This window comes from Epargyreus clarus, unplaced genomic scaffold (assembly GCF_041222505.1).
Source record: "Epargyreus clarus isolate Ecla_fem2 unplaced genomic scaffold, WU_Ecla_fem_2.2 ptg000006l, whole genome shotgun sequence".
Taxonomy (NCBI): domain Eukaryota; kingdom Metazoa; phylum Arthropoda; class Insecta; order Lepidoptera; family Hesperiidae; genus Epargyreus; species Epargyreus clarus.
In genome coordinates this window covers 10,027,804-10,053,867 of record NW_027332214.1, presented here as the reverse complement: position 1 = coordinate 10,053,867, position 26,064 = coordinate 10,027,804, and the positions used below count along the sequence as shown (strand labels likewise).

The 26,064-nt window shown below is 35.2% G+C and overlaps 1 long non-coding RNA gene across 1 annotated transcript in view; it reads right to left on the bottom strand.

Annotated features, from left to right (window-relative positions):
• Positions 1-23,485: 23,485 nt before the first annotated feature.
• The window catches only part of LOC140742932 (uncharacterized), a 239,611-nt gene continuing 237,032 nt past the window's right edge, over positions 23,486-26,064 (bottom strand). The window contains exon 4 of the long non-coding RNA XR_012102314.1: positions 23,486-23,535. This is a non-coding gene — a long non-coding RNA (uncharacterized LOC140742932). The remainder of the gene's footprint in view (positions 23,536-26,064) is intronic.

Sequence of the window (26,064 nt, the reverse complement as noted above, 5' to 3'; positions counted from 1 at the left end):
AAACAGACAGACCGATAAAATTTTAAATAATTATTATTTGTTACAAGTACCTTACATACTTACCATTTACATGCATTTAGAAAAAATCTGTTATCTATATATTACAAACAGCCAATATTCTATCTGTATAGATATGTGAGGTTGGTATAGATTATGTTACTATCTTTGGTACTATCTTTGGTACTAACCTTCCACCCGGTCTACAATCCACCAATATTTATACTAATATTATAAAGAGGAAAACTTTGTTTGTTTATTTGATTATAATGAATAGGCTCAAAAACTACTGGACCGATTTTAATAGTACATTACGATACGAGGACGAAAAATTTTTTTCTGACAAGTGGGAGTTTGCAGGCCGAGCCGCAGGCGAGGACTGCAATCACACGAGTCAGAAAAACATTTTTCGTCCGCGTGTTGTATAAAATTTTATATTACGGGGTCGGAAATGGGGGTTTTGCGCTCGCGAAGCGTGCGTAAAACGTCCATTTACGCACGCCGTGATATAAAAATTCTTTCACCATTCGAAAGCTACATTATCCACGAGTAACATAGGCTATATTTTATATGAAATATATTTGATAAATAGATTTTGAGGCGGTACAAAGTTTGCCGGATCAGCTAGTCACAAATAAGTAGTCACTTTAAAAATCCATTGAACTGCCAAACACAGTTGCTTAGAGGACAATCTGGAACAAGCACATAGCATCCACACCCTCTTAATGTATTTCGTTAAAGGGTTGGACCCTTTGCTCCGAGCTCGGTTTTGCAAACCGCTGCAGCTATGTACCAACGATTATGTAAAGTACAGCTCCAACAAAGGACTTTTTGCACACAAAGAAATGCTACGCAGCCCGTATGATGGGTACGGAATACACGACGCCATCTTTTGAATGTGCTCTCATTTTAATAGAAATAAGGTAAGTGGTAAGTTTCTCGATTGATATTTTACATGACCAGCACCCTTAGTATGAACTTGTACGTTTTTACAAAAATGACTGTTTTGTATTTGTTTACGTATTTCCCATATATTTCCAATCAGTTCTGACACAGACTGCTAGGGGCGCTGATTGGAAATGTATGGGCAAATACGTAAACAAATACAAAAACAGTCATTTTTGTAAAAACGTAAAAACTCATACTAAGGGTAGAGGTAAGTGCATTATTGAATGGTAATATTTTAGCCTTTTTTAAGAACATGTTAAGTAAAGCAGTTTTCGTTCTTCTTTTTAGGGTTCTGTAGCCTAAAGGTAAAAACTTTACCCTACTACTAAGTGTCCGTTAATAAACTCGTGGTTTACTGGTAGTTTAAAATATTTCTGGAAAGTTGGCTAAAGATTATGTTCCTTCAGATTCCTCTTAAAATAAATTTGAGAATAGTGTGCCAAATGGATGAAATCGTAGCATTAATTCACGATTTAAGATTACAATTAAAAATACGGTAGAAGCCAATGACTATTTTTACTTTCTTTGAATATTGTTTTTGAGTGTTTTTTTTTGCAAAATATTTACAATAATTTGTTACCAGTGTTATTTATAATTTTAATGTTTGACTTTATTCTTTAAATAATTTTGTGGCTATGGTCTGTTATTTAAAATGCACTTTAATTGGCCAATCTTTATTTTATACGTTCCCTTTCTTATAAACAAATTTTAAAATTTTAATATTTTTTAAAACAGATCAGCCCACGCTTACGACACTGAAATACACTTTATTGATATACACACTGACATGTACTACAGTCTACTTAAAAACATAAAGTATTTAAATAGTTTTTATAGTTATACCAACCAAATTAATACAGTAAACCAATTTGACCTGTGTGCCAAATTGGCGGAATCGCAGCCTCGATACACATCAAGTGCACGACGCTTGAACGGGCGGTTGTCTTTTTACCGCGCCGTGGTCCAACCCAATTCACGTATCCTTTGATATCGATGACTGTTCGATTTTCAAATTTATTCATGAACTATATTTATCTGTGGATCTGTGGATTATTGTGGACGTATCACATGGATATTTACGGCCATTTATTTATTATACATAATTACTATGCTATAGACAATGTATGTATGAAAACATTACGTTCATGTTTTTTTTTAATTTAAATAAGTGTATAATTTCTTTTTTTTTAATTTTTAATTATTTTTGTAGCTAGGTATTGATATAAGTGACGTTTCTGATGTCTTGCGGTTTTCAATTTCGAATGCACTTTTTTGTCTTTTTAGGCGTTTTGCTACACTATGTATTGATGGGTTGCGTACACAGATTAAAAATAAATTATTTTTGATTGCTTATTTTAGGTATTTTAAAAATACAGTTTACATTATAGTTACTCGTATATACACCTAACTACGTATTTGTATCCTTAATTTTTAATTTTTCAAAATTTTTGGAATATTATATTTTGGAACACTGCACTTATAAAAATTTATTTGAACGCATTTTTTAAATTAAAACTGAAAGAATAACTTAAATAATTAAATATTCCAAATTTTTTCAAACCTACATTCCCAGACCCACTTCCACTGAGAAATCATGCCCAGCAATGGGACAATAATGTGTTAACCACAACTTTCCAGGTCGTTGTACATTTAAAGTTTTTTATCATTATTTCTTTAGTCTTTCCCATACCAAATACTTACAGTAAACCAATTTGACTGGTGTGCCAAATTGCCGGAATCCAGCATCGATACACATCAAGTGCGGACGCTCGATGCTCGCTTGTCTTTTTACCGCGCCCGTGGCCCAGTTCAGTACTTCCCGTACTATCTTTTTGATTTTAGAACACAGATTTTTATTATCTGTGAATATCAACACTTTCCCTTTCTATAATGTCCGTTCGGTTTTTGAATATTTCTCTGTCGAAACTAAGTAAGTATATTACCCTGCTCGATAGGTATTTTTTTCGAATACTGACTTACTTATTTTTTGTTGCGTTATTTTTATTTGTTTATATCTGTGAAAACAGGTAAGTTTTTATTTTTTTTCAATTGCAGACCAATTTTATTTTCTTTTTTATACAAACTTTTCTTAGTCTTTTTTCTTTTATGTTTGACAGCAGTATTTTTATATGTGCTCGGTCAATTACTGCCGAAATTCCATGTTTAGTGATTTACGATTAAATGGACTGCGTGGTTGTTTGCTTTTTTCATTTTAAATTAATTATTAAGTTCTATCCCCGCTTTCGTCAGAATTTGGAGATGAAAATATATAAACCTAAGTATATAAAAATACTCAAATATGACGTCGTGAAAAAATATAAATTTATTACATACCTACACTTTTTGATATTTGCCGTAACAAATATAATACACTGTTGTATGAAGTTAAGTTGATCCGTTCCATTCAAACTGGCATATAGACAACAGAGTTGAAAACCTCTCAACAAACATAGTCTAGTCTTGGTGGACGATTTGCCTATAAATAAATTAACCCCGGAAGCGGTACATGAAAGGCGACTGGCCGTCAAAAATAAACGCCAGCTTTATTTGGAAATACACACAACAATTGTCTGTATTGTTGTCATTTTGCGTGCCACCCGCCATATGGCATGCGTCTACTCTGTGGAATAAATAAAATTATTTGTCTGTGGTTCTTTTGTGCATTCGAATTGCAAAGACAAAAATTAATCAGCCAATTATGTCAAACGTATATTATTCCTTCATTAATGTTTATTAGCTTCGAAAATCAAATATGTCACGAATTCGAATACTCAGTTTGAAAATTTAAAGTTCATACTAAGTTAATTATAAATTACTTACTACATAAAAAAGGTAAAAAACTTAGGTAACAAATATGTAAAAAATAGACAACATTTTAAAAGTGTACCTATATTTAAAAACCAATGAAGTAATATCATTGTAAGCATTTTTAAAGAGCAAAAGACTTTTCCGTAAAGTTTTATAAAAGTTTATCAATAATTTGTCTTATTTAAAAAGCTGAAAAAGCGGTAGTATGAAAATCAGCTTGTACTTGCTATATCAGTTGACCTCTTTTTGTTTCAAAGTTATGTACGTGCCACCTACCTGCCTTCTGGGTGTACTCGTAATTGTCACCGGTCTGAACAAACGTAAGTTGAAAATTCTCTATAATTACTAGCTGACCTGGCAAACTTTGTACCGCCTCAGAATCTATTTATGAAATATATCACTTAGGGGTATGAAAAATAGATAGTATTCGATTTCTGAATATGCATATAAAATTTGGAGTGCGGTTTTGGAGTACGGTAACTAACATTATGACACGAGAATTTTGTATATAGGAGATAGCGTTTATAAAGATCTGTGTAGTCAATATATTCAAATATGGCTCTCCAAGTGAACTATGATCTAGAGTGGTCGAAATCTTTATTTTGATACCCATGTCTAGCAGTGGGACGGTAATGGCAACGATTTATTTAACGTATGATTTCTAACAAATTCTATTACGTCATTAGATTTAAACACTTAAATTTAATACTTAAAAGCATTCCTTTTGCACTTAAATACGTCCCGTCCAATTTAAAAAGATTTCGCAAAAATGTCGCTATTAACGAGAAGTTTAATTAATGCAAATAAATGTCCTCGCACGTGTCACAAATTACAGCTAGCCAAACAGAATATTTAAGCTCAAAAGTCTCACGAGAGAGGTTAGGTAATTATACTAAAAATTCCCCGCACCGGGCGGCCATCTTGGATACGCGAGGCGTCACAAGCGACCTTTTTACAAAAAAGGCCTAAGTACTAGTATAATACATACATATTATGTGGGCGACAGCAGTGATTAAGTATGGAGGGTGGCTCTCAGGAATACTCACCCTATTGTTCTGTTGCTAAAGCTGTTTTCTGTTCGTTCGTGCTTTTGTTGTTTTTTTGTTTTAGCGCGTAGGGATCGGCGCGGTCCCTCCCTGCTCGGATGAGATTTCTTATATGGTGATATATTATTAATATCTCTGGGGTAGAGTGGAGAAAAATGGTGCGCTTTGGAAAGGGAAACGCTGTACTTTATTGCCTGGCCGGATATTCGGAATGGCACAGATTAAAAATGGCGCGCAATGGAAGGTAAGGTAAACAGCCTTTGTTTTCGCCGTTCCAGTGTAAGTTCTGTTTAATCCGGGTTTAGCTGCATTATTAAGTGGATAAACTTATGAGTTTATTATTTTTATGATTTGTTAGAAGCAGGTAGAGCCGTCTTTGTGTAGTCTTACTAGTTACATAATAGGGTAGATACCAAAGTGCTTACTTTGTTAATTTGGTTTTCAATTACTCATGAATTAGGTTAGAATATTAAACATGTAATTATTATATAGTTGCGAACTACTTAAAGTTCTGAGTATCTAAAGGTAGGTACTAACATAGTAATTTTTATCTTAGTGAACTTCTCTATTCCTATAATAGCTATAGATATAATTCGGTTGGTAAATAATAGATACCTACATTTAAAATTAATTTAACTTTAATTTTCATTTTTCAATTTCCCTCCAAATATAAAAGTTCCGATTTTTACGTATTTTGAAGATCATTCAATATTACTACCTCGGAGGGCGGCTCCGCTGTTCGAGCTACAGTTCGTAGCGTAGTAGGTAGGTACCCTCTATCTAGACCTCTGCTAGCTATAATAGCAACCTATACTCAGCAGTAAAAAATAATAATTGGCCAAATGAAAGTCGAACTCGCACAGGGAGGGTTCCGTATCAGCCAAAATTTCATATTTTATTTTAGTATTTGTTATGGTAGCAGCCATTGAAGTAAATACATTGTGAAAATTTGAACTGTCTACATATTACGGTTAAATAGATAAAGCAAAAAACGTCGAAGAATACCAGTTAATTGTATGGCGACCCCCATTTATTTACCACTTTTTTATTTTTAGTATCTGTTATTATAGCGGCCACTCTTATATATAGATACTCTGTAAAAAATCAACTGTTCTATTACGGTTCAGGAGATAGAGCTCTGTAACAGACGGACAGGCAGACAGGCGGACACACGGACATACGGACAGACAGCTTTGGGTACGGAATCCTAAAACAAGACACAGACAAACTCATAAAGGTTTATAAAACAAGAAAATCTGTATTATGTAGTTATAGGTATTTATGTAATTTGGGTATACTTATGTTAAATTACTTTTTCCTTCGTCTCTACATCATCATTCATCATCATCAACCCATTACTGTCCCACTGCTGGGAACGGGTCTCCTCTCATGACGAGAAGGATTAGGCCATAGTCCACCGCGCTGGCCAAGTGCGTATTGGTAGACTTCATATACCTTTGAGATATGCAGGTTTCCCCACGATGTCATTCCTTCACCGTTTAGCAAGTGATAATTAATTTATACGCACATAACTTTGAAAAATCAGAGGTGCGGGCCTGGGGTTTGAACCTCGGACCCCTCGATCGTGAGGCAGAGTCTTAACCACTAGGCTATCGCTGCTTCACCATGTACTTAAATTACATTAAAATTAAATATTCACTGTTATCACATCGAAAATAATGAAATTTCTAATATAGATTTTGTTTATCTACAACAAAGTATAAATTCCACTGCAACCCTTAATTCATTCCGCCTTAAACTTACCCTTGTCTAGGATAGTTTACAATAGGGGTGACTATTTATTGGGGTTCTATTTATTGCGTATTTATACATATTTATTTTTAAATCTATTTCGTGATAGGCCACCTTTTTCTAGGCAGCGAATTATAGCGAGGGTGAATGAATTATAATTATTTATAAGGTTTCTTATTTATTTCGGGACTATTATTTTTTTACATTATTGATGGATATTACATTAATGGTGTTCTATTTACCCTTTTTACAGAACCATTAAAACGAATTCCTTATTATCATTACTAAATTTAGTATAATTTTTAGAAAAAATATCTATTTACAGTCTATATTACAATAATTAAAAAACACAAACATTGAAATAATATTAAAAAGACAAATGGCGTAATATAACAATATTTTAATTATATATTTATATGCATAATGTAAAAGATTTTTTAACATTATTATTTTATTACATAAATTATATAATGAAATAATAACTTTTTATATTATTATATAAAAAGTATTAGGTGAAACGAGAAACTTCCAAATATAAGTATACTAAGTTTTATTAATGCAAACCTCCTGTTATTTTTGTTTATATGATGACTATAATATTCAATTTCATAAATGTAAAGTAGGTAATTACATTTATGAAGATTAACAAAATGATTCTCATTAAATATTTATAATATTGCAAGATATATATATGATACTGCACAGTTCTATACCGTACGTTGCTGTGAAACCTAATCTGTAAGCAACCCTGTTACCGTTGGACGTGTAATTCAATACCACGAAAACAATATCCGATTGCACAGGCCGAGAGTGAGAGCCTCACACACACTCTCACTCTCGACTTGGCCGCAAATCGTCTCACGTCTATCCGGTGTTAAAGGATTATACTTGGCTTTAGATACCTTCACCTAGATAAAAGATCTTTACACTACATTTAGTTTGATTACAACGTTTGCTTAAATTAAGTTTAAAATAAACAAAAAATTGATACAATGCTGAAGGAAAGTTTTATAAGAAACCTAAACCTGAGAGTCCTTGTAAAAAGAGGGTACTGAACGGTTTGAAGTTCACCAGTTCGCAATTGACCAACGCTGCCAATTATTCCCTCCCACTCTGAAAATAAACCTGAGCCCAGCACTTGGACAATAATAAGCTGTTAATTTATTAGTAAAGATCTTCAAACATTGCCTTGTATTACATTCAAGGAACATGAAAACAAAAATATTGCCTTTAAATATCTATGATATTGCATGATTAATCGATATAATGCTACACGCAGTTTTAAACGTCTGTTGTAAAATCTAATCTGTTAGTAACCCTGTTACCGTTGGACGTGTAATTCAATACCACGAAAACAATATCCGATTGCACAAGCCGTCAGTGAGAGCCTCACACTCTCACTCTCGACTTAGCCGCATCGTCTCACGTTGATTACAATGCTCACAATATATAACTCTAGTTAAGTTTAAAATTAACAATAAAATAATAATCATTTAGTAAAATAGTAAGATAAAATTGTGAGGAAACCTATACTCCTGAGAGTTCTTTAAAAATAAATAAAAAGTTCTCAAAGGTATATGATGCCTACCAATTTGCACTTGGCTAGTGCGGTGGTCTATATCCACTAATTCTGTAATAAACTAGAGAAAATAATGGGTTAACAACGAATTCAATTAATAATGATAAAACGAATAAATAAATAAATAAACGATAAATAATCGATATGAATATCTGTAATTTTATGTAATATCTAGTTGCCTTTAGACTATAGAGTCACTTATCATGAGGTTGATCTGACTACCCATTTACTACGTCTTATAAATCCACAGAAAAAAATAACATAAAAGTAATTTCAAACACTAATATTAAAATATCTTAAGACAATTATTTTAATTTTTTTTTTTAAATATTTAATCGGGCTGAATAAGTAATGAAAGATGTTACCTATACAAAAATTCACCTTAGCTTACCCTACTTAAATAGCGATTGTTATAGAAACAAAAAATCACCTGTATAATTAACTGAAAATGGATTTAAAATAGGGTATGTGATACCATAATTTAGGTGAATCTCTGACTTTAATCGATTATATTTATCTATTTTAACACCTCATATGTTAAAATCCTTCAAATTGTTTGAGCATTAGAGCTTGAAGAATAAAGAATGAGACATACATATGCTCAAAAAGCTCTTGCTTTCAGCCAGGCACTAAAATATGTATAAAACGAAGTCTAAGAAACTCTATGTTACTGTACAACTGTGAGAGACTCTGTACACTCTCACTTTCGCTAACTTGGTAAGAAAACGGCGCAAATAGACGTATATCAAACAAACTACTAAAACAACTAAAAATATCAATAAATTAAAATAATGACTAAAAATTGGAGAGTGGACATTATGTGTCACTCCTAAAATTTGGACGAATCAAACGCCAACTATATGTTAAAATCCGTCAAACCGTTTGGGCTGTAAGGCATGCTAGAGAAGGATGCACATATAAAAAACGACTTATTCGCAGTCGGCTAATAAAAAAATCATAAAGCGGAGTCCAAGAGACTCTATGTTACTCTACAAGTGTGACTCTATGTTACTCTACAATTGAGAGACTCAGTGCACTCTCACTATCGCTAACGATTGCCGACTGTGCAGATTGTTAAGATTAGTGATTAAGTTAACCTTCTTTGAGACCTGATAGTATCAGTATCTGACTCGGATTTTTTTTCATACAGAAATAGTTTCAGTAAAATACAGATAAGCATATGCAACTAATCTTTCACGTTATTTTATTAAGTAGAGTACTATTTATTATTAGGAATCACTTACTTTATAAATTTTAACTAATAACTTAAAATACTAATAAATTAAATTAATGACTAAAAATTGGAGCGTCGCCATTATGTGTTACTCCCAAAATTTGAACGAATACAACGGCACGTAGGTATATGTTAAAATTCGTCAAGCCATTTGGATTGTAGGGCGTGCTAAAGAATAAAACATACATACGCTCTAAAAATATTACTCTATGTAGTCGAGAAATAAAAAATCCATAAAACGAAGCCAAGAGACTACGTTACTCTACAACTGTGACTCTATGTCAATCTACAACTGTGAGAGACTCAGTGCACTCTCACTATCGCTAACTTGGTCAGTAAACGGCGCAAATGGACGCAAATCGGCGCAAATCGGGCCGAGTCACGCATGTCTCCGTTCGGAGTTAATAGACGGTATTGTGGCGAAGCGCAGCCGGCGAAGATATATCACTTTCCTGGAAACCAATTGACTGCCGACTGTAGAGATTGTTAAGATTATTGAAGTTGAACTTCTTTGGGAGATTTAAGAGTATGTTACTCTTTATTCACTCAGAAGCAGTGTTTCTAAGTTTTTAGAGAGTAAAATCATATACTTTGATTTTTTTCGGTACGCTAGTAAAATAATAGTACAGGACTACAGGAAGGACTCTGGGGGCCCCCAGCCACCATCTTTTAAAAATCATCATAGTTCAGGAAACTTTTATTTCCTCCTTAAAACAGTAAAATATTCCGTCATAGACAGTTAAACAAACTTAAACCCTTATTAGTCTTTCGCTTATCCATTGTATAAAACCAACTGAAATTGTCATATTTTGCTTAAAAAGTAAATTGTTTTAAGAGATGGTAGTAACCCCCCTGGTACTATCTGGGCTTGATTACAAATGTCCATGGGCAGCAGCTGACACATACCATCAGGTGGCCTGCATGGTCGTTCGCTACTTCTACAATAACATCACGGTGTAGGTACTCCTTCCGTAAGAGGCCACTAAAAGGGCCTTCCGGGGTAGTGGGCGGCATGAGTGCGACCGCGAACCGCCCGGCCAGCGACCCCGGGAAGGACGGCGGTATGAGTGGCCGCATACCGTTGTACACACCAGTGGATGTGGCGAGCTTATACTCACCTGGGAGGAGCCCGATAGGGCAACGCGCATAGAGGACTCCAGTTGCGTTCTCTGGAGATCCCGGAGTCGCCAACGCAGCGCCGAAGATGGCCACCGGGGGGCTTTAGTGCGGTAAGAATCCCACATAACCCTACATCGCTCCCATGGCATAGGGTACCTTTTGAAGGTTTCCCCCTCGTCAACAAAAAAAAGGTAAAGGTACTCCTTCACATTCAACTCTTCTATAAACACGAGCTGGGGCCAAGCTTCACCTGCATTTAAAAGTGCTCTCAATGTATAAGTTTTACGCTGAACCCTATTTTATTTTTCTAAAATAAAAATATCCTTAATTATATTCTTATAACATTTGCTAACTGTCTATGGAAATTGTTCAAAATCTGTCCAGCCGCTTCAGAGCTTACCTAGAGTAAACAAAGAGACATAAAAAATATTAATATTTTTTTGTTGTAGCTAACGTCTATACTTTTATATACATTTAATGAAAATCTGTTATTTTGTGATTACAAGCATTGTATGGTTTTGTTTAAAAAATAAACTTACCTTGTGAACTCTGTTTGATCCAAATCGGTTCAGCCGTTTTCAAGATTAACCTGTTCATATATTATTTTACAAACGTTATAAAAATATTTGACAATTACTATGTTTTGACATTTTTTTTATAATATACGAGCAAAACAAAAAAAAAAGCAAAAACAGAACTCTTAAACAAAAAAATAAAAAAATAAAAAAAAGACGAGCAAGAAGTCCACCTGATGGTAAGTGGTTACCGTCGCCGTGGACATCTGTAATCAACCCCAGAAAAAAATAGGTTCCTACATAATAATAACATAAATAAAATAACTAGACAACTAAATAAATAACTAGGTAATAGGTTTCATTGTCCCTGTAGTCTCGGGACTAGAATAGGGCTACGGTATCCCCTGCCTGTCGTAAGAGGCGACTAAAAGGGGGCTTCCGGGGTTGCGGGCGGCAAGAGTGGGAGGTCGAGCTGTCCAGCAAGCAACACCGGGAAGGACGGCGGTGTGTGTGGTCGCATACCGTCGTAAACACCAGACGGTGTGGTGAGTCCTGAAGTTCACCTAGGACAAGCCCGAAGGGGCAACGCGTTCGGAGACTCCGGTTGCGTTCCGTAGGAGATCCCGGAGTCCTTTTGGCAACGCTGAGGACGGCCACGGGGGGGTTTTAGTGCGGTAAGAATCCCACATAAACCTGTGTTGCTCCCCCGGCACCGGGTGCCTTTTGTACCAAAAAAAAGGTAATAGGTTTCATAACTACTTGTCCCCGTAGTTCCGGGACTATAATATAGCTACGCTCCCCCCTGCCTGTCGTAAGAGGCGACAAAAAGGGGGCTTCCGGGGTTGCGGGCGGCACATAACCCGGCGTCACTCCCACGTGTCGGGTACCTTTTGAAAGTTTCCTCCTCGAAGAAAAAACAAAAAAAGGTCACAACTAGTACCCTTAGTATTTCTAAATTACTTATATACATTTGTACAATAAAATTTTCTGTATAATTTTCGCAAATTATGCTGTCGTGTGCGCATATCGCATATGAGTTATCACATCAAGCAGCACAAGCGTTCGGTTTGTGGATGGGAGACCGTTTGTAGTTTTCAAGTATTTTTTCATTTTGAAGGATATAAAATTCTCTATTATTACCAATTTTAGCTCGTTTATCTACATAATAAGTAGTGAAAAATATTGAAATAAAATAATTTAACATTTTCAGTCCAACGGTTCTTACTACATATAATTTTTCAAAGTGATCACAGATGGCGCTGTACTCATTTGAGTGTTCACTTCAAGGAAACTTCAAGAGTGAACGAAGATGTAAAAGTTATCTTGCAAATAAATATTAAATGTAAAGAGTAATAACAAAATATGGTAAATACTTCTAATCCAAGACATACAAGTAATAAAAATAAGAAATACCTAAAATATTAGGATGTCTTATCACTATATAAAACATCTTACAAAATTGTAAAGCTGACTACAAATTCCTACATTACTTTGTAGCTCGCAATTACCAAATATATACTCAGAAGACATAAATTAATCAATATTTACATTTTAAAAAACTGCTATTTTAATTTTATAATAAAGAAGAAAAAATTTAATCGTTTCCGTTAACATAAGGTTTCATACATTTGCGGAGATTAAATGTTTAAATCCCTTTATAACCTATATTTGAATTTAATGACGCACTATTATTATTTTTATCGTTAACGTAACAAAAACAAATCGAAGTTTAGTTTTGTAGGAACACGTTCTAAGCATGAGATTCTACTATAGTGTAGGCTACTCGCTAATAGATGTCGTTGTACCTTATAACAAAGGATGTTAAATATATTTACTGTAGAAGATTTATATTACAACTTTATCATTGCGTAATTAATAGTTTACATAAAATTAGATATAATTGTATAAATACTTTATTTTAAGAACATCTTTAAATATTTTAGTAACGTTTGGAGTTTAGTTCCAAAAGTTTACGTTAGATGTCGTTGTTCGTTTAGCTTTCTAATAAGAATTTCTGGCACGCACGGCCCGCGAAATAGAATTTCCGTTACATTAATTATATTGTCCATTGTTCATAAATGACTGTCCGCTAACAATCTGCTGTAATTAAATTTCAATCGCTGTGATTCTGTTGAAATTGAGCTTGTTGGTTATGGACTGACTAGTTCGATTTAAGAGGGCGTCCGCGCTAAACTGCTTGTCCGCTCTGAAGTTGTTGCGAGCAGGTGTAGTCATACAATTTGCTATGACGACGCGATTATTTTCTATATTCAGAGCGGACTAGCGAGCTGTTCTATGCGGTCTATACCGAGTGTTTAGATATGTACGGTCATTTCTGCCTTATCGCTGTTGTCTAGGAGGATTACGAAGGTTTAAAGTAAAGAAATGCAGACATAGTTAAGCATACGATACTTCAAATTAACCGCACTTTTTATTTTTACAATATAAAAGTAACAACGAGATTGGAGTCCGTGTCATGGTAAGTGGCTAATGTCGCTCATGAGCATCTGTAATCAACCCCAGATAAGAGTCTTATCTAGAATATTTTTGATCGGCTGCGCATGGGATGCTATTGCAATTTGATGCAGCTGATGCATATCCAGGTGTAGTCACTATTTAACTTCATATAGAGTATATTTTCATATATACTTTTTTTATAATATAGGAGTAGCAGACGATCATGCAGTCCACCTGATGGTAAGTGGCTCCTGCCGCCCATGGAGATCTATAATCAACCCCAGATAGGATTAGATATTCTCACCTGAGGACGGCCATACATGCGCCGCTACCCCCTGAGGACTAAGCTGGAACGCCTCGGAAAAGTTGTCTGTCTCCCTTACCACACCCTTCAAATCAGAACACAGCAGCGCTTAACACTGTTGTCATTAGGTAGAAATAGGTGTGGCGGTGGTGCCACCGGAGTCGAACCACAAAGGGTTCTACCACCTTCAAATGCCGGCTGAGTTACACATGAGGTGATCATTTTAGTCCTCATGAATGGCAACGTATTTATGATCCGCTCCTCGCTCACCACTGTTCTATATGGAGTTGGTTACAGATTTCTTTGGACCCCAGGGCCCACTTATCTGATGGATTGTATGCTCGGTTAATACTTCAATCTTATCAGAAAATCCTCCCTTGTCGAGCTGTACTGGATCTACATTTCAAGATATTTTTTTCATATTTTACCTTATTGTACCATAGGTAATAAGAGTTTCACCCGGCACCACTTCCTTGGATCCCAGTGTATTATTTTCTATTTTATTATCAAAGTAACAAATGTGATAGATTACACTAGACCCGATTTCTATTTAGGATTATAAATATTTAAATGTTGTTAAGTCCCCATCATTGCGAGGAGTTTACTGTACCTACACCATTTAATTAAGTTTTCCAATTTTTTTCCCATTCCCAATTTCCCAATTTCCCATCTTCCCAATTTCTTAATGTTGTAATGAATGCAGTTGTAATTAACTCTACCTACTTATTATATTTTATTTTTCAATCTCTTTATTTTACATAATTAGGTACTTAAGATTCAATTTATAAACTTTGTATTGAGTTTTTTTAATATCTAGAAAAATAATAATTATAATTTTAAGTTTAGGCAACTTCACTCTTGACTTTTAAAAAACCATTCGCATAATTAAACAAATATGATCATTATTAATTAATAATAATCGGAACTTTCAGGAGAGAGCATACGTATCGGTTCCTGAAGGCTATGTTGGAAACGCCTCGTATTGCCTTCTTGCATCGGAATATTTGTAGATCACACAGTGGGGGTAACGAATAAACGAATTAAACGATATTAATGAATTTTGAAATTGATACTTTAAAAATTAATTCATGGAACCTTGTAAATTAAATCAATATATATTTTTTCCTATATCAATATAATAATGAATAAAGATGTAGCTGCACTAACCAACTAACCGTTCCTAGTTGCAAGATAAAAACTTTTTTATTTTAATTGAAATAATAAATCTTAAGGTAATATAAAAATTTTAATATAAACCAATGAGTCCAAATCATTGCTTCTCGGTAGAGTATATATTGTTTATTATTTCTTTTTTGTTAATTTTTTTTTTGTATATATTTTATAGTTAAAATTTTATCAATTTAATTAATTGTGATACTAAACTAAATAAAGTTACGTACTTCAAGAAAAAAATAATAATTATATCTCATTGAAATAAAAAATATTGTAAGTAAGTAACGCTTTTCGAAAAGAACAATACGCGAGCAGTCTATATAGTAACCTTTTTTTATAATATAGGAGTAGCAGAAGAGCATGCAGTCCACCTGATGATAAGTGGCTACTGCCGCTCATGGACATCTGTAATCAACCCAAGATAGGATTAAATATTCCTACTTGAGGTCGGCCACAGATATTGCCAGTAGCGCCTAACACTGCTGTTATTACGTAGAAATAGGTGTGGTGGTGGTGCCGCCGGAGTCGAACCAAAAAGGATTCTACCACCTTCAAAACCTACACCATTAAAGATAATGCACCTTGAAAATACGACCATAATCCTTCCTACACATGAAAAGTTACTAACGTAGGTACACACAGTAATGAGAAGACGTTAATATTACGTATTACGTATTACGTATTACGTATTACGAAAGTTCCCAAGCATCATTTGTGTTTACCGGTTGCCATTAAATTAATTCGTCGAACGCTCGTCCATCGCAATAATAATTTTTCTATCCGCAAATACGCAGCTTGTTATACGGAACAATTATGTAAAGCCATGATTAATCACAACATCAATAGCGGACCTGGCCGCGCTGCATAGCTCTATTTACTCTGCATAGCGGTGACATCTCATTATATACCGTGTCTATGTGTACTATCTATCTAGGACGTCCGCACGCAAAAATCTAGCGCTAGGTGCTTGCCCCCGGCACCTAGTATACACGCAATCGCCACCCGCTCACCCACACACGCGAAACGTCAAGGAGTGAGACTGCGTGCGAGAAAAAGACAGGCACAAAAAACACCCGATGGTGTGAGGTGCTGCCCCCAAAAAAAGCACCAAAAACGCAATCTGCGCAACTTTCCGGCGCAGAATCGTTAACGACTCCCGCTCTCTTTATCGTGCACGCCGTGCCTCCTATATTTCTATTTTTTCTCCGCCAACTATTAGACGTAAGACGGGTCCGGCCACGAACAAAAAACGACCCTAAACCCACCGCGCACGGAGCACACTCGCGCCCGAAAACCATGGCGGATAACTTCGGCGGCGCTCGCGAAACGCACACATTCGCACCGGAACAGAAAATAACGATCGCATTTTTGACCGAAAAGGACGGACAGATGGCTGAAAAGAGAAGAAAAAAACGACGACCATTTTGCTTGGCGCACCTACGACGCGGCGAGGTGAGGTTTATGTATGCTATCTTTTTTTGAGAAAAAACCGAACCAAAACAAATGCACGTGGCCGGGTGTTATGACCGGCGCGGGAAAAATTCGCCCGTTCGCTAAGAGATGCCGTTGCTGGCGCATTTTTTTCCGAGGGCCATTTAGTTTTGAAAAAAATACGTTGGCGGCGCCCGTGTCGCGGCCCGCCATTTGAGCGGCTCGTATGGATGGCGATATGAATTTTGTACGCAAACGTAATTGTATGGGAAAGCTATTATAATAGTTAACGACGCTTATTGCAATGATGATTATAAAAACAAATGAACATTAATAATAAGAATGGAGAAATTGCTGTTTAGATCATTAATGAAAAGACAATGAATCATTTGCGGTTTATCTCATGATATGTGTTAGACGTGTAGATTTAATTAAGATAAAATGAGAAGGAAATATCTACATAGAAAAAATATGTAATAATTTCATAAAAATACTAATATAAAATAATGCTTACGTTATTTGACTTTAATAATATTATTTATATGAATGTCGCGGCTATTGTGATGTAGAGTTCAAGAACTCTATCTATAATAGGAAATATCTTCGTAGTTTTTAAAAGTATGTAGCCATTTTCGGCTCCGTTTCGGCTACGCTTGACAGATGAATTGGATTAAATCTGTAATATCTGTTAAGCTTATTGTAACAATGTTATATATGTGATTACGTTATCTGTGGCTTGGCCACATATAAAAACCTGAAGAATAAAATAAATGTCATTAGGTCAATAGCAACCTGGTCTATTATTTACATTATGTATTTAATACCTTAAATACAGAATATTTATCAGTGGCGACGAGTTTATAGACGTACCTAAGTGTGTAAAATGGCAAGCTTTGGTATTTTAACGAGTTTTGATCATAATGTTCAAAGTTGGAATTCGTATAAAAATCGCCTGAACCAATGGTTCATAGCCAACGATATCACGGACTCTAACGACACGTCGGGGAAAAGAAGACGAGCAATACTCTTAAGTGCACTGACTGAAGGTACTTATGAATTGGCATCGGATTTGGCGTTACCTAAAAATCTTGTGGAGGTGGCGTTTGAAGACATATTATTGTTATTAGACAGACACTTTACACCCAAACGCTTCGGTTTTTCCGACCGACACAATTTTTATTCAGCAACGCAGAAGCCTGGAGAGTCGCATACGCAATGGGCAGCAAGACTTCGCGGGCTCACTGCACATTGCGGTTTCCTTAATGTGGAGGAAGCTTTGCGGGATCGCTTTATAATGGGAATGGTGCCGGGTGTTGAAAAGGAAAAATTATACGCGCAAGATTTGTCAAGTTTTACGCTGTCCAAAGCCATGGAATTGGCTGAAAGTATTAGTTGCGCTCGTGCGGGAGCCGCGGCAAGTGCTACTACCGCCTTCACCGAGTCAAATGAGCTATTCAAGATTGTTAGTGACAATAAGAAACGTAACGTTGAAAAGGGAAGTAAGTGCACGGTGTGCGGATATACGAATCATAAGACGTCTGATTGTCGTTTTTCCAATTACACGTGCAAACGATGCAACAAGAAGGGACACTTACGTAAAATGTGTAATGAAAAAATTAAATGCATGAACACCTTAGTTGGTAACGAGAGCGATGACGATGACGGTGAGCTTTTTCATATTCGTTCTTTGAGGGTTGAGCCCTTGTTAGAAAAAGTTATAATTGACGGTCAATGTTTTAATTTTGAGGTAGACAGCGGATCAGCTGTCACTGTTATTCCCGAAAGTATGTACATTATATACTTAAAGAATATGCCTCTGTCAAAAACAAAAAAAAAACTTATTACTTATACCGGTAGTAAAATATTTTGTTTAGGTACCGCCCGTGTCACCGTTTCCTACGCTGGTTATGAGCGGCCACTCGATGTTTTCGTCGTAAAGGATGGCGGCCCGCCTCTGCTAGGTAGAGATTTTATTTCTTTGTTTAACTTGCAACTAATTCCAATTAATTTTTGTAACCAATCTAATTTTCACGTTGAAAATTTAAGTAAACGTTATCCTCGCTTGTTTTCAGATAAGTTAGGCGCATTTAACAAGTACAAAATTAATTTAAAGTTAAAAGATAACGCGAAGCCGGTATTTTTTAAAGCTCGTCCATTAGCTTTTGCATTGCGCGGTAAAGTAAGCACCGAAATCGATAGACTGGTCGATTTAGGAATATTACAACCAGTGGAGTATTCCGAATATGCTTCTCCGATCGTGCCTGTATTAAAAAAAAATGGCTCTATAAGGTTGTGTGCCGACTATTCTGTCTCAATAAACAAACAATTGCTTGTTGAACATTATCCTCTTCCGACGGTTAATGAATTATTTGCAAAGCTGTACGGAGGTCAACAATTTTCAAAACTAGATTTATCAATGGCATATAACCAGTTTATATTAGACGATGAATCGCAAATGTTCACATGTATTAATACTCATCGCGGGTTATTTAAGTATACGCGTTTAGTTTTCGGGTTGTCCAGTGCACCCGCGATTTTTCAACGGGCCATGGAGTGCGTATTGTCGGGCATGGACGGTGTTCTGTGTTTCCTTGACGATGTTCTGATCACAGGTAAAGACCAAGAAGAACATTTACAAAGATTGAACGCTGTATTTGAAAGGTTAGATAACGTAGGTTTAATTTTACAAAAAGATAAGTGTGATTATTTTAAGGATGAAATTAGTTATTTGGGTTATATAATTACTAAAGATGGCTTAAAGAAATCACCAGAAAAGATACGGGCTGTACTCGAAGCACCGGTTCCTGCAAACGTTAATCAGTTGCAATCTTTTCTAGGGTTGGTTAATTATTACAGGAAATTTGTTCCAGGGGCGTCTATTATTTTGAATCCTTTATATGGATTATTAAAAAAGGGTGTTAAATGGACCTGGACTGATGATCATAGGAAAGCGTTCGAAGAGATTAAAAAATGTTTAGCTTCGGACCAGGTTCTCGCGCATTTTAATCAGAATGCAAAATTAATATTAACGGTCGACGCTTCTCCGTGTGGTTTAGGAGCAGTGTTATCTCAAGTGGAGGTCGGCGGTGTTGAGAGACCTATTGCTTTTGTTTCGCGCACACTTAATGCGGCTGAGAAACGTTATTCCCAAATACAGAAGGAAGCGACCGCTATAATTTTCGGAGTGCGACGCTTCCATCAGTATTTATATGGAAGATCAAGTCCGTTTGTGCTTCGTACCGATCACAAGCCTTTGATATCAATTTTTGGTCCATACAAAGGAATTCCAGAGGTATCCACAAACCGTTTGCAGAGATATGCGATGTTTTTGAGCGGTTATAACTATGAAATAGAATACATTCGTAGTGCGGATAATATTGCAGATTTTTTATCGCGAGCTAGTCTTCCAGAGTCGACTGCGACGGGTACGACAGATGAGGAGGAAGGGTTAAACGACCGGGCTGCATATGTATGTTTTGTCATGGATGGTAGTATGCCAGTAACAGCGCAGGTCATACGCGATGAAACAGAAAAGGATAGCATCTTAAATCGGGTTAAAAAATATGTGTTACAGGGATGGCCTTCGAAAGTAACGAACATTAATTTTAAGCCTTTTTTTAACTGTAGGTTGCAATTAGCATTCGAAAATGGATGTGTCATGAGGGGTCATAAAATCGTAATTCCAGCGTCATTACAGTCTAAAGTTTTATCGGAGCTCCACATTTCACATTTGGGAATAGTGAAAACAAAAGCGGAAGCTCGTTCTCGTTTTTGGTTCCCTGGTATTGATAACGCTATAGAGAAAATGATAGGGTCGTGTGAAGTTTGCATTCAAATGCGGCCATCGCCTGCTCGAGCTCCTGTTGAACCTTGGAAATATCCGCCGAATCCATTCCATCGGTTGCATATTGACTTTCTTGGCCCGATACTGGGTCAATCATACTTAGTTGTGGTTGATGCGTATACAAAATGGGTTGAAGTATATAATATGACCGCCACGACAACTTCTAAAGCTGTAATAGAAAAAATATGCGATTTTATATCACGATTTGGTTTACCTGATACTATAGTGAGCGATAACGGTACAGCGTTTTGTTCTAAAGATTTTGAACAATTTTGCTTATTAAATAAAATCTCTCACTTAACATCACCAGCTTATCATCCCGCGAGCAATGGGCAAGCTGAAAGCTTTGTCAAAATTGTTAAGAGGGGTTTAAAATCTTGTATACTCTCAAATTGCAATAAACAAGGGAGTAAATTAGTTTTATTAAGATATCTCATGGATTATAGAAATTCCGTACACTCTGCTACAGGTTTATCGCCTGCCGAAATGGTATTTGGTCGGAAGCTTAAAACTCGGTTAGATTTAATGTACTCTCCTCCGTCACCGCTCTCGATACCTACTGTTCCAAATCCTATTAAAAATACGCAGTTTACACGAGTTAGAAGTAGGAAAAATAGACCGCCATGGAAAATAGGCGATATTGTTTTATATAAGAAATTCAGTAATAAAAACAAATATGTATGGTGTAAAGGGATTGTGCGTAAGCGTATCGGCAAAGTTTTGTACGTTATAAGAGATTGTGCTACTTCAGTTGACGTTAAGAAACATAAAAATCATATAGTTTCATACAAAGGAAGTGACTATAACCGTGATGGGAAAAATTCAAAACCAGATGTCAAAGGAAGTGAGTACAAGCGTGATGGAAGAGATTCATTACTAGACGTATGTTCACCGCCTGTGATACCAGCATCAAACCATTCGCCGGCAGAAATTGATCATTTACCATCTGATCATTTTTCCTCGCAAAATAATCAAGCAACATTAGTGACGGCGGGAACACCTGAATCATCAGAGAATGCTTCATCTGATAAAGATCTTCTGGGACACAAAGAAGCCCAATATACTTCAGACGTGACGCCTGAACCTGAACTAGAAATTCCTGGGGAGGAAGAGGAGTTTCACGAAGCGGTCTCTGATCAGAGATCTCGATCGCCATCACCACCTAAATGGTTAAGACGGAAACGTCCTCCTGTAGATTATAAAAAATATTTTTAAGTTTTAGGGAGGGATGATGTTATATATGTGATTACGTTATCTGTGGCTTGGCCACATATAAAAACCTGAAGAATAAAATAAATGTCATTAGGTCAATAGCAACCTGGTCTATTATTTACATTATGTATTTAATACCTTAAATACAGAATATTTATCAAACAATAAATAAATAAATAAATAAAAAAAAAATTTCATCATGGTTACCATGGTGAAATGTTGTTAACTTATTTCAATAATATGCTAATACTATGATTATAATTATGTAGAGTAAAATAATACTTATGTATAATATTTTATTTTTGGTAAAAATAAGTTACGTCTTTCTTTTTGTTTTATGTACCTTTTAGGAAATAATGAGTTATTTGAGCATATACAGAGTTAAAGCTGTTAACGGTATGGATACTTTAATGTGAAAAAGATTTGAATGTTAACATGAATTAGATTTTATTTTTAGGTCCGAGTTAATATTAGTGTAGTGATTATTAGTTTAAAGTTAAAATATTACAATTATATTTCTAACGTCATAAAAATATTACAAGAAAATGCTAAGCGAAGCTTATATTGCTGCAAGCCACCAATACTAAAAAATTGGGAAAATAAAACTACTTTTGTTGTATAAAAATATTTATTCAAGAACCACAGCCAAATCAATATGATTCATGTTACTTTATCGTAATATGTAAAACGTAACACTTAGGTATAGTAAGATTTATGTAAAAGTCGTGGAGGAAAAATATTTTATTTAATGGCGAAAATGTATTATTGCTAAAACTATAATTATGCTCTTGCACTTATTATGTAAGATTTGGTAAGAGAGTTATTTTATTATCATTCATTTTTGTATAAAGGACTTACTTCTATGTACAAAGTATAAAAAGCTAATAATCTTTATATTTCTCGATTCCGAATCGTTCAAAGTGGCGAGAATCTGAATTATTTGTTGTTTAAAAAGTAAGATTTCGTAGCAGGTGTAGCATAAGCAGAAGCGTAGCGTAGCGCTGGAAGCGGATGTTAAGGTGCTTACGCATTTATGCTGCAGGTGTCACCGAGAAGTAGTAGATTGTCCTGTAGCACCTGGAAATTTAGAAATACTTTTTAAATATAAATAATTGCGATATTAAATGTTTGCAGAAGTATGAAATAAGTCTGGAAGTGATACCTCATGATTCCTGCAATTATCAGGTCCATTGCGTTTTGAAAAAGGAATACCTGCACCTGAAAATATATGACAGTTCCTAAATTTATTGAGGTTTAAATTATTATTTTAAAATTATAGTGAAGTGAGCTTTTTGTCTCAGTAGTCGAGATATTCCAAGATATTAAAGAGGAAAAAGACCATAGTTATAGACCATTTTATTTAATTTTTCGATACTATTATTTTACTGTGGTATAATTGTATTTCAACTTAATAACAAAACGATTTTAAAAGTTATTTAGTGAAAATACTTACAAAATAAATACATCAGATAAAACCTCGAGTAAGTCGGCAGTAGTAGACGTCAGCACCTGCAGCACCTGGAAAGTTAAAAATAAACTATGTATTGAAATCTGTGGTTTTGAATAAGCGGTATTACTACGAAATTGATAGTTTTAGTATTAGGTGCTTGATTTGTGCGAATAAATGAAAATGATAAATGAAAATGATTTATTGCATCAAAAGTATTACATTGTTTTACAATATTGTAAGGTACACTCTTTTAAGTTCTTTTTTTATAATATAGGAGTAGCAGACGGTTAGATGGTAAGTGGCTACTGCCGCCCATGGACATCTGAAATCAACCCCAGATAGGATTAGATAGTCCTATCTGAGTTCGCCACAGATGCGCCGCTACCCCCAAGACTAAGCTGGAACGCTTCGGAAAAGTATGTCTCCCTTACCACACCCTTCAAAACGGAACACAGCAGCGCCAAACACTGCTCTTATTAGGCAGAAAAAAATATTTCTAATGACAACAAGTTTTCACTCTTATTTTCTTTTTTTATTACTAAAATTCTCCAAATTTAGCAGTGGCAATGAAATTGGTATCCACAAGAACATAATATATTAAGATGCTTACGTATTAGATCTCGTAGTTATGGCCTCCGATAAGGTGAACAAATAGACCTGCAACACCTGGAAATTAAGAAATAAAAACATTGAATACGCGTATAATCTTATATATACAATTCTCGTGTCACAATGTTAGTTGCCGTACTCCTCCGAAACGGCTTTACCGATTTTCACCAAATTTTATATGCATATTCAGTAGGCCTGAGAATCGGCTACTATCTATTTTTTCATACCCCTAAGTGATAAGGGTTGTTCACCCTTAACATTTTTTTATTTATATGGCAACAACGTTTGCCGGGTCAGCTAGTATAGAATAATATAGAAGCGTGGCGTAACATAGCAAAAGTATCTTGATATTCTTGATACTTACACTACAAATACTACTGTTATCACCTCCAAGTAGTGAGTGACAAGGCCTTCAACACCTGGAATTTTATATTATAACTAGCTGACCCTTAAAACTTTGTACCGCTTCAAAATCTATTTATCAAATATATTTCATATAAAATATAGCCTATGTTACTCGTGGATAATGTAGCTTTCGAACGGTGAAAGAATTTTTAAAATCGGTCCAGTAGTTTTTGAGCCTTTTCATTACAATCAAACAAACAAACAAAGTTTTCCTCTTTATAATATTAGTGTAGATAATTAGAAAAAGCACTGTACACAATCTATGCATTTTCATCTAGGTATATATATTTCATATGGGTATCTATTTGATCTCAAAGGGCAAGTTCTATAATACTATTTTCAATTACAAATTACAATAGCTTAATTAAAATTGTCCTTTATAATAAATTTATTTAACTAATTTTCAACTAATACCTCAAACTTATGCAGTTTGAAACAATTAGAATTCGCAAGGGACTTATAAAACCATTTGAATATTGCTTAGGGAGGAGCAGACGTCCCTTATTTTTATGTCAGTCTAAAAATAAACTTTTATTTCAGAAACACAAAGCACTATAAGTATTAGCACGAATTCATATAGGGATGTATATTAATAAGTATTGGAGTTTAAGCTTATTAGTTATACGTGTATGGAAATGCTACTCCAAAATATGGTAAGTAAAGTTAGGTATATATATAATTATTATATTAGTATTACGAGATATTTTTAATCCACTTTCCAACAGGAGAACGCCATGAATTTAACTAAGTTTGTTACTTAACTCTATCAGTCCATTTGAGGAATATTATAGATGATCTAGAACCCACACTTTTATTTGACCTAATACAAAGGTAGCTTATTAACACAGATTATCCAAAAATATACCTTTATTAATTAAACGGCAAAATGACTAAAAAGTACAGAAAAACGAAAACGGCCATTTTAGGCACCTAACGCCCTAAGCGTTTTTGTCACTCACAAATTAGTGCCTGCTACATGTCATGCCTAAATTAATTGCTATCAGCCGATCGAACCCACATTAAGCCCCTACCAATTGGATTATCTGCCTACCTCGATCGCAAACAAAAATCGCCCAAAACGCCATGTTCTCGCCTCTACCCCCAGCCTAATATTTCTCTAACGTTAGAAGAGTCATTTTGCAAATTTTCGCTATTTAAGACGCAAATATGATTACACACGAGCCCGTAATATTCAAATTTTGAGATGTCGACGGCGCATCTGAATTTCGAATTTTAATCGAATTATACATAAATTATAACGAAAATTAATACCTACTGTGTTTCTCTATTTGTAAGTAAATTGAGATTTGACTTTTTTTAATTTTTTTTTTTATAATATAAGAATAGCAGACGAGCATGCAGTCCACCTGATGTGGCTACTGCCGCCCATGGACATCTGTAATCAACCCCAGATAGGATTAGATATTCCTACCTGAGGTCGGCCACAGATGCGCCGCTACCCCTGAGGACTAAGCTGGAACGCCTCGGAAAAGTCTGTCTCCCTTACCACACCCTTCAAACCGGAACACAGCAGCGCCTAACACTGCTGTTATTAGGTAGAAATAGGTGTGGCGGTGGTGCCGCCGGAGTTGAACCACAAAGGGTTCTACCACCTTTAATTAATAGAATAAGTTAAATAATGAAGTATAAAATTAGCGTGCCTTAACTTTATTACTTTGTCATATTACTTTATTACTTTGTCATACATCGGATAGGATAGGTTTATATAACTAGTTCAAAATCGCAATTTCAAAACAGGTGATCTACCTGAAGTCGATCTCATGCATCCGTGCAGATCAAAACACTTCATATAATTAATTTTGGTTTGTCAAAGCCTTAAAACCACAACACTAAAGCGCTAATAGTACCACTAGAAGCCGGAAATAGATACGGTGGCTTCAGCATATTTATTCCAAAAATAGTTCTATCTACTATTTTAATAATCTCTCGCCTCATAATCAATTTAAGTTATCCTACAATATGCAAACGATTTCTTTTTAGGCTCTTCTTACTTATTCTATTAATTAAAATACTCGAAATAGGAAATCCTGTAGAGAATTGCATTTCCGACTTAACTTTTGACGTGCACGTTCATAATTCACGTCTAATGTCGGCACTATAGCTATCTAACTATAGATGGGTGGCCACAGAGGGGCAAATCTGCCGTACAACTTATACACA